We start from the raw sequence: 9667 nt of genomic DNA, 5'->3' as shown, positions 1-9667 counted from the left end.
TAGGTGCGGAGGGTCAAAAATCGCCAGTCTCAGTGGTGTGAGGCGCCGTTTTTTTCTTTCGTGCGTCTTGGAATTTTATTTCGTCATTTTTTTTGGTTTTGCAATATTTCGTGGCATGAAATTTCATTACACCCGTATATTTTATTTAGACAATTTATGAGTGAAAAAACTAAGGCTGTGACTTTAATGCGTTAGTTACGATTAATTAATTACAGAAATTTTAACGCGATAAAAAAATTATCGCAAATTGTCGCGGAACGTTTGTCACCGAACGAGTTTCACCCGGACATATTTCGCTGTGACACAACAACGAAACAGCTCCCGACTTGGTGACTTTCTCGTTAAATCTGGCGACTTTCCAAAGCCTCCTGGCGACTTTTTTTGTCAAAAGCGACTAGCAACGAATTTAGCGACTTTTTCTGGAGCTCTGGAGACGTGACAGGACGTCTCGCTCTGCAGCTGCTGTCCTCAACGAGCTGCGGAGCTGCGTGAGCCCCTCCCCCGTCCCAGAGCTCTCCCAGGCGGCCGGTCTCAGCAGCGCCCCCTGCTGCAGGCAGAGCAGAGAGCAGACCCACACCACTCCTCCACACTTCAGATGAATCGCGCTGCGCAAATACGCCACTGCTCACTGCTGACAAACCAAGAATCAACAGAAGAAAATTCATTTGTAGTTCTAAACACATTTAGGGTGTTTTTTTAACTCACGTTTTGCTTCTCCCATGACGTTACTCCTCTCTCCTACAGCGTCCATTACAATTACATGCAAATTGCAAATTAGGTAACGACCTCATCTAGCGACTTCTGGCGACTTTTAGGACAGCCAGTAGTGACTTTCCTTACTGGGGAGTTGGCAACACTGCTCCCGACGACAGCGCACTACTTGGTCTCGTGCACAGAAAATGTAGATTTAAAAAGCCAGCGGATGGCAGCGTGGATAAAACCAAAGCTCTGTGCACATTGTGCAGCAAAGAATTTGCATCCCATCGCAGCACATCCAGCCTGCTGTATCATCTGAATGCTGAGCCTGTCGCAGCAGTGGCCAACACGCAAGCCTGGCATACAGCTGGAGTGGAAGAGGACGCCACTCCGACTGCTTCCAGGACCCTCGCCCAGCCCAGCAAAAGTTGCACTAATCAATGTGTATTGGTTTATTTGTCTTGGTTAAATTCCTCCTTCCTTGCTGAAAAAATGAACAGTGGTTTGTTGCTTAAAGCTGGTGTCCAGAGTTTCCGTTCGTTTCCAACGTATGAATCATTTTTCAGCAGAGCTTCAATGTGTCAGTCTGGTTCATACTACAATATAACATCAGCATAAAGCAATATAAAAATGTATTTATGAGCCCCGCCTTCGTCTCATAGACCCCCATGTTATCCGAAAAAGCGCCGGTCAGCGTCAGCCAATAGATTTCGAGCTTCCGCATTCTCGTGTTGTCAATCAAAGTGTGGAGCAGCCAGAGAGCACGTCGCTCGCCCAGCAGAGGAGAGTTAGCTCTGCAGCAGATATATCCACCGTCTGCTGAACATCCACCGTGAACAGCTCAACATGGAGGATGCTGTAGGACTGGAGGCTCTCATTTTCACCCGACAAATAATTTGCGTGCACAATTAAAGGGGCGTGGCTTGGTCGCTCATGAAAGCAGAGGGAGGCGGAGCCTCCAGACATTGGATTAAAAAAAACTCTCTCTTTCAAAACTCCGGACACGAGCTTTAAGCTCATGTATCACTACATTGATTCACTATACCAAAATCCATCAGAAAAAGAAAGGTTCTCACTGATCCCGGGTCAAATATCGATATGCGATTAATTGAGATTAATTAATTACAAAGGCCCTAATTAATTAGATTAATTTTTTTAATCGAGTCCCACCCCTAGAAAAAACACAACAACAATTCTTAATTTTGACTTTTGAAAAGTGGTAAGGTTGTCGTAAGACCATTTATTAGTGAAATTTGGAAAAAAAAAGTCTTAATTTCGACTCTTCGGCTCCTCGCAGCGCTCGCAGCAAGCGGCCATCGCGTTTTCTCCCTGCTGCTCGGTGGCGGATTGTCACGCTCCTCGTGCGTCCTCTGCGCTGCGCGGCCGCTGTCCTCCAGGACCGTCTTATCTGAGCGGCCTCGTCCGGCTGGCCGCCTGCCAGCTCGCCGGTCACGGCGTCTGTCTGTCAGCAGAACGGCGTCTGATTCATGCTTTCACTGCGGCCATTAATGAGGCTGCAGAGCCGCTGTGACGGCGAGCTGCAGCTCCTGCTGCTTTAGAGCAAGGAGGGACGTTTGACGATCACATGGAGGCACTACTCCTCCTCCTCCTCTTCCTCCTCTCCTCCTCCTCCTCCCTGATGGAGTCGCTCCGGAGAAAAACACACTTCACCCAGATGTCAGTGTGAGCGCTGAAGACCGAGTGTTCACAGGGTTTTATCGAGGGCCTCTCCACCTCCAGCGTGACAGTCGCTGTTCCCCACTTTTGCTCTGGGGCGGCGGCGGCGCCGCGGCGTTGTGATGAAGTGCCGGAGTCTGGGCCGCCGGCGTCGGCGGTGATCCACGGTCTCTGCCGGACACACCCTGACCGCTGGACTCGGCCATCCGTCTCCGGTTCTCCTCGTCCGGCGAAGGACTGCAGCTCTGAGAACTCCGGGCAGACGATGATCTGCCGTGACAGCCGGCCCGTAAACGTCTCCATGGTGGTGAAGATGCTGGGCGGCACGGTGGAGGCGGACCTCCACACCTCATCCTGCATTTAGCCCTCAGTTTTTCCCCAGGTGAAACACTGCAGGTCCTTCCAGAGGCCGCTTCGCTCCACACTGCTCATGGGAAACTGAATCCAGTCGCTTCCAGTCACAAGCCCACCGTGAGCCTCTTGTCCATTTCCTGTACTGCCCAGTCCAGCCGGAAGGCGGGGACACTGTGGACTGCTCAAAGTTCCACCAGTCCGAAACACTGACACCTGCAGGCATTTTACAGCCAACATGCAAACTCCACACAGAAAGGCCCGGATCGGAACCAAAGCGTTCAGCGCCCGCCTCACAGACAGGAAGCTTCTTCTTCAGGAGTCAAGGAAATGAAATGTGGGGCGACCCAAGGCTCAGTCCTGGGGCCCTGGCTTTTCTGAAACATGCCCTGTCTTAGAAAGATCATCAGACTCGTGTCAACAGCGTCCGCCGCTGTGCCGATGGTCCTCAGCTGTAAAGCCCGAGCGGTGGGCTCCAGAGCTCCAGGCCACTGAGGAAGCTACTCTTTCTTTAAAAACATGGTGGAACTTTCGGAACACATTTTGTCTCCCTGTTGTTGGTGGATTCTCTAGTGTTTGAGTTACTTAGTTAGTTAAATACTTTATTGTGAGATTCTAGGATCTGAAATTTGTTTTACATGTTCCAGCGGCTCCGTTTCACAGACACAAAAACATTAGACAAATACAGGACACAAAAGACATTTAAAACAATCGTCCACTCGTTTGAGCTTGTTTCAGTGTTTTTAAGACGAGTCTTTTGGATTCTCCCTCAGGACATCTTCGCTCCAGTTTTTAGGCTTCCTCAATAAACTCTTTGAACTTTACTGTGGTGAGAAACTCTGTGGCTGGAACAAACCAGCTGCTAGCTGCCATGCTAACGTTTCTGTCATTTTCAAACACATAAATCCAAAACTTGTCTGGAACGAACTGGTGAACATGTTGAAATGTCTGGTGAATGCGGCCTCAGGAGGGTCGACCCCAGCCAAGATAAGGATAAAACCCTGTTCAGACACCAGCTGCTCACACGTCACTCCATCAGTCTGTGAATAAATCCTTCCGTTCAGGCGACACAGATTGTTCCTGTTCCTTTATAACCTCCGATGGCTCACGTCTGCTTTCAGGGGCGACTGTGACACATTCCCATCTTTTCCTGCTCGTATATCTCAAGAACTTCTCAGTCTGTGTGGGGCTTTAAAGAGACGATGTGATCTGAAACAGATTGCTCTCCAGAGGGAACGTCTCCTCACATAGCTCCAGGTCTCAGTGTATCCACCGCCTCTGTTATTGTATTGTGATGAAAGTGATTTACTTTATCAGACAACACTGTATTTCTGAGACACCGGCGCATGGATGTCCCCCTCGTCCCACAGTCCTTCACTGCATGCATACTTTTTAAACCAGTGAAATATTGATGAGCTTCGTTTCTCCAGTGCTGCTGATGCGTCCAGCCGAGCTGCCGAGGAAGCGTCACGAGCAGAAACATGTCTGCCGAGTTGTGTCTCCGGAGACTGGAGCTCGGTCCCGGTCGGCCAGGCTGGATTCGCTGCACGGAGGGACGATGTTTAGGATGTGCAGCATGTTGGTTTCCTGAACAGGAAGTAACAGCAGGGTTTCAACTGGTTCTGGTAGATTCCATCAACGTTGTGTTGTTTGTGCGGGACACACTCAGTGCTCACATGGACGGACTTTTAATTCCTGCATGTTTTGCTCCAAGGATGCTGCGTTCAAGGTCAGAATCAGAAACGAGGGACAAATCACGATTATGGAAATGTAACCCAGCGCCCACTGGGTCTTTGCAAAATTAATCACTGTTTACAGCGCTAAGTGTTTTCCTGAGTGGCCGATGGATTTTTCATGCGGTTGAGATGTGAAAGCAGGATCGTACTAAAGACTGCTCATGTTTACAAGACAAAAACCAAAAAACATCATTGCGATGGTAAAAACTGAAGGATTGTTAGAACCACCAATTGGCTGTATTACCTTTAAATTAGTTAAAAAAAAATTCACTTGCTGCCATGTGAACCAGGTAATCCGTCACACCGGGCGGCGGTCCGCTGGTAGTCTACCGCCGAGCTCTTTCAACACTGGCTCCACCGCTCCTCCAGGGTTGGTTCTCTCAAGGTTTTCATTATAAAGTGTTTCCCATTCACCGTCCAGTTCTTCTGCTGGTTTTTGACTTCCTGCTTCCTGCTTCCTGCTTCCTGTTTCCTGTCACGTCATCTTGTCACTATGTGCGAGGAAATGCCCGGCAGAACCAGTAATCCTCCGTTTAATCCGCTCTGCTGTCAAACATATCTGAGACACGGAGCGGGTTCTGGATCGGTGAGGACCGCCTCAACAATCCGCTCCCAGTGAAGCGGATCCACTCGGCGTTTATACGAACCTTTACGATCCGCTTCAGCTCCAGTCCCACTGTGAGGAGGATTTTTTGGCCCATGTAAACTGGCCCAGAGGGGGCGCTCTTGTGTATGTAAGCGATCGCCTTCAGTTCTCAGAAATGATTCGGCCTGAAGACGTTACACCTGAATGTGTTGGAGTGAACATTGTCCTCTCAAAGGAAAAGACATTTATTTTCATTTGTATCTAAAACAGATTTTTATACTCAACTAAAAAGACTTATTGAGCCTTGTTGTCCCAGTAAGGAGGTGATCTTAACGGGCCAATACATTAAAACAAGCAGACCTTTTTGATGTGGTCCAGTGAAGTGAAACCCCCCTCCTTTAACTGATCAGACTAAAACAAGAATCCATTCATCATTTACAGATAAGCATGGAAGAATTTTGAAAACCTACAATGTTCCAACTGGTCTCTCTTTTTTCACAAGGACATTGAGCAAAATGTGAACCCAGATTTCATTTCAAATTCCAAGCGTTCCTCCTTTGACGCAGTTGTCCTGAAAAACCAGTATGGCAATCTGGCTGCTGCTGGACGAAGGACTGCCGGGGAGGAAACTGTGTCCTGTGACCATATGTCAAACAACAGCTGTACCTGTTACACCAAAATAAAAAATGCAATAGTTCCATTTACAGAGAGAAGAAAGACACGTCAGGACAGTCAGACGGTTAACCACGGCTTCATGATCACTGCAGGACTTTAATGAAAACTACAGACCAGCGAATAAAAACATCTCTTTAAACTGGTCTGGTGTCTGGCGGGCGACTTTTCACAGCAGTGCGAACCAGAGTCACTCAAACATCAACTTTTACTAGTCTGTCGTTGAGTCTGCCAAAGCAGAAAGATGAGGCAGGCGATGGATGAAATAACTGGCGAGACGGAAAAGGCCAAGGCCCTGGAGTGACAAATCAATAATCAATCAGTGAAAGATCCTCCTGATGCTGCAACTGAATTTAATGGGGTGTTTTTTATTCTGTTTGGAAAATCTTAAAACTCTTTTCTACTCAGGAAAATACAATAGAATAGAAAAGAAGACTTTATTGATCTCACAGAGGAGTTGTTCTGGGCCAGCTGCTCCTCCAGCCTCCTGCCATGGTCCCGATCCTCCACTGGAGCTCAGGCTGGACTGTCCTCTGCCCCTGTCCGTCCCCCGAGGTGAAAGCCCTCTTCTTCTGGTTCAGGAGGACTTCAGGCTCAGGGGGGCCCCCTGGGTGGTGGTTGGAGAAGCACCGGTTTGCCACGGGGGGGGGGGGGGGGGGGGCTGTAAGCGTCTAGCATGTTTGCATAATAAATGTATCATACTCTGTCCTCTCATACGGTTACATTGCAGAAATAACGGAGAATGGAGTCATTTCTCTTGAAACAAAAATTCCTTCATGTGCCCAATAACACACACGATCAATCAGTTGATCAGAAACTCTGTCAGTCCCACAGCAAGCAAAGCTGCCATAATCACTCCACTGTGGAACTCTGGGAACAAAACAGATGTTAGGAATTACCTGCTCATCAGTATATCACCTATCATGTCAAAGATTATTGAGAAATGCTTGGAGAACAACTAACTGATCAATCATCTGCATACAGGCGGAACTCCTCTTCTTTCTAGGCAGTTTGGTTTTCACCTTAATACTCAACAGAAACTGCAATGAACTGTGTTTTATAGAAAGTTAAATATTATGCGACTCGTGTCAGTTCAGTCTTTCTTGACCTGAAAAGTGTTTGATAATGTTGACCATCAAATTTTACTGCAAAGGCTCCAACAATTCAGTTTCTCTGACAAAGCTGTTCTGTGGATTAAATCATATTTGTCAAATTGAATGAACTGTGTATCAAACCCTGTTATGCTGACAGCAAGGTTGGAGCTCCTCAGGGTTCTACACTCGGACCCATTTTATTCTCTTTATATATTAATGATTTGCTAAATATATAAATATTGATACACAGCTTTACGCAGATGATGCTGCAATTTTCACAAAGGCAAAGTCTGATTTAGAGGCATCCCAAAAATTGACATCTGCAATAATCTCTGTGGACAAGTGGCTCAGTGACAGCGAATTCCCCCAAAAAACTGTCTGTATGGTTTTTTTGAAGCGTCCAAAAGTTTCATGAAGTCAAAAAATATTGCTTAAAGGTGAGACGCTCCAGCTTGTATATGAATTTCAATATCTTGTGTCACCCTGGACTCAAATGTAAGTTTAAACAAAACGCTAAAAATGTGTGAAAAAGTTAAAGTTGAATCTTCCAAATTTTAGGCATATCGGATCATTACTTCCACAAACTGTTGCAAAAATGTTCCTTCATTGTGTGATTTCTGCTCACATTCAATATGTTTCACCAACTGTTTATTTACTAGTTTAAGCAGAGTAAATTCTACAGAATCTCCCTTTGAAAAAGCTCAAAGCATTGGATAGGAAACCTTCCCATCACTGCCCCGTTCTGCACAAACACAATATGTTTGGTTTTGATCATTTTAAAAGTTTAGACTTGCCTGCTTGGTTTATAAGATCCTACACAGACTGGCTCGGTAAGTTTCGATCCAACAGCAGATCTGCCGCTGGAGGTGGCGGTACAGTCCCACTCAGCCTCCACCTCTCAGGTGTTATCAGTCGGGGGTCCAGAGGTCTGGAAGGGGATTCCTCCTCCGACAAGAAACATTTAAAAGAGAGTGTCTCTGCTTTTACAATATTGTTGTAGAACAAAAGTCTCACTGAAACTTTGGTCATTAGCTGGAACTTCAGTAATTTAATTACATCAGATGTGATTAAAAGTGATCGATCGGATTTCAGCACAGCTGATCAATGGGGGACAAAATGCGGTTCTTTAATCGCTGAAAGGCTCGACAGACGTAAAGTTCTTTTAACCAAGTCTGTGAGAAGAAAAGTCAACCTGTGTGCGCATCACAAACAGCCAGTGCCCCAGAGGAAAGCATTATGGGAACGACCACAGACTGACCCTGACGATTATTCAGTAAACTGATCTCCAGTCAGACTGAGCAGAAGTGACGCAGCAATCAGCTGTATGAGATGGATTCTGATAACTGATAACCGAGGTCTTTATTTCCATGCTGTCCTCAGAGTTTAATATCAAAATATGCGTTTGCTGTGATTCCCTGATCCATCAGCTCCTGTTTGGCTTTGAGACTCATGCCCCGTTCACACACCAACGTTTCCAGAGAAAACAAATCGTTTTGTGTTTTTGTTTTAGAAAAGTTTAGAAAATTACATCCATTTGCACAGAAAATGAAGCGGTTCTCCTGTAGAGCCACTGGTGCATCGAAACTATCAAATCTAGATCTAAACTATCAAAACTACTCTAAACTATCAAATCTACATCTAAACTATCAAATCTAGATCTAAACTATCAAAACTAATCTAAACTATCAAAACTAGATCTAAACTATCAAAACTAATCTAAACTATCAAATCTAGATCTAAACTATCAAAACTAATCTAAACTATCAAAACTAATCTAAACTATCAAATCTAGATCTAAACTATCAAAACTAATCTAAACTATCAAATCTACATCTAAACTATCAAATCTCCAGAGCCCTGCGTCACCTGAACGAGGTTCACTGAGCCACATGACTTTCCTCCTTCAGGCAAACAGAGAATAACTTCTTCACCTCCAGAGTCAGGGGACACACCACCGCGTTGGCATCAAGGTTTATTGTCCTTTTGTAATGTACAATATACAAAAATATAGGGTACCAAAAAATTCACAGTGTCTAAAAGGCAGTGTTTACAATCTACAGACAGTCGAACAGTTCACCTGGGAAGTTGCATAGAAGGACACAGAGCCTCGCATTGCAGGAGACAGAGCTTTGAACCCACCAATGGGGCGACGGCGGTCAGAACGGGTGGCGTTTAGACCGGGTGGCGTTTAGACCGGGTGGCGTTTAGATCGGGTGGTGTTTAGACCGGGTGGTGTTTAGATCGGGTGGCGTTTAGACCAGGTGGTGTTTAGATCGGGTGGCGTTTAGACCGGGTGGTGTTTAGATCGGGTGGCGTTTAGACCGGGTGGTGTTTAGATCGGGTGGCGTTTAGACCGGGTGGTGTTTAGACTGGGCGGCGTTTAGACCGGGTGGTGTTTAGATCGGGTGGCGTTTAGACCGGGTGGTGTTTAGACTGGGCGGCGTTAATTCAGATCAGGTGGTGTCCAGATGGGGAACTGTTCAGACTTGGCGGCGTTCGTTCAGACCGGGTGGCGTTTAGACCGGGCAGTGTTCAGACCGGGCGGCGTTCGTTCAGATCAGGTGATGTTCAGACAGGACGGTGCTCTGACCAGGCGCCGTTCAGATGGGGTAGTGTTCAGACTTGCCGGCGTTCGTTCAGACCAGGTGGCGTTCGTTCAGACCGGTAGGCGTTCGTTCAGACCTGGCGGCGTTTGTTCAGACCGGTAGGCGTTCGTTCAGACTGGTAGGCGTTCGTTCAGACCTGGCGGCGTTCGTTCAGACCGGTTGGCGTTCGTTCAGACCGGTTGGCGTTCGTTCAGACCTGGAGGCGTTCGTTCAAACCGGGCGGCGTTCGTTCAGACCAGGCGGCATTCG

General features: G+C 46.8%; 1 long non-coding RNA gene across 1 annotated transcript in view; it reads right to left on the bottom strand.

The window, feature by feature from the left end:
• Positions 1–8771: 8771 nt before the first annotated feature.
• Positions 8772–9667, bottom strand: part of LOC115403767 (uncharacterized) — a 2847-nt gene continuing 1951 nt past the window's right edge. The window contains exons 1-2 of the long non-coding RNA XR_003933240.1: positions 9535–9667; positions 8772–9494 (exon numbers count right to left, since the gene is read on the bottom strand). The exon at positions 9535–9667 is cut by the window's right edge and continues 1951 nt beyond it. This is a non-coding gene — a long non-coding RNA (uncharacterized LOC115403767). The remainder of the gene's footprint in view (positions 9495–9534) is intronic.

The sequence above is a fragment of the Salarias fasciatus genome, chromosome 16 (genome assembly GCF_902148845.1).
Source record: "Salarias fasciatus chromosome 16, fSalaFa1.1, whole genome shotgun sequence".
NCBI lineage: Eukaryota > Metazoa > Chordata > Actinopteri > Blenniiformes > Blenniidae > Salarias > Salarias fasciatus.
This window is presented reverse-complemented; position numbering and strand designations above follow the sequence as displayed.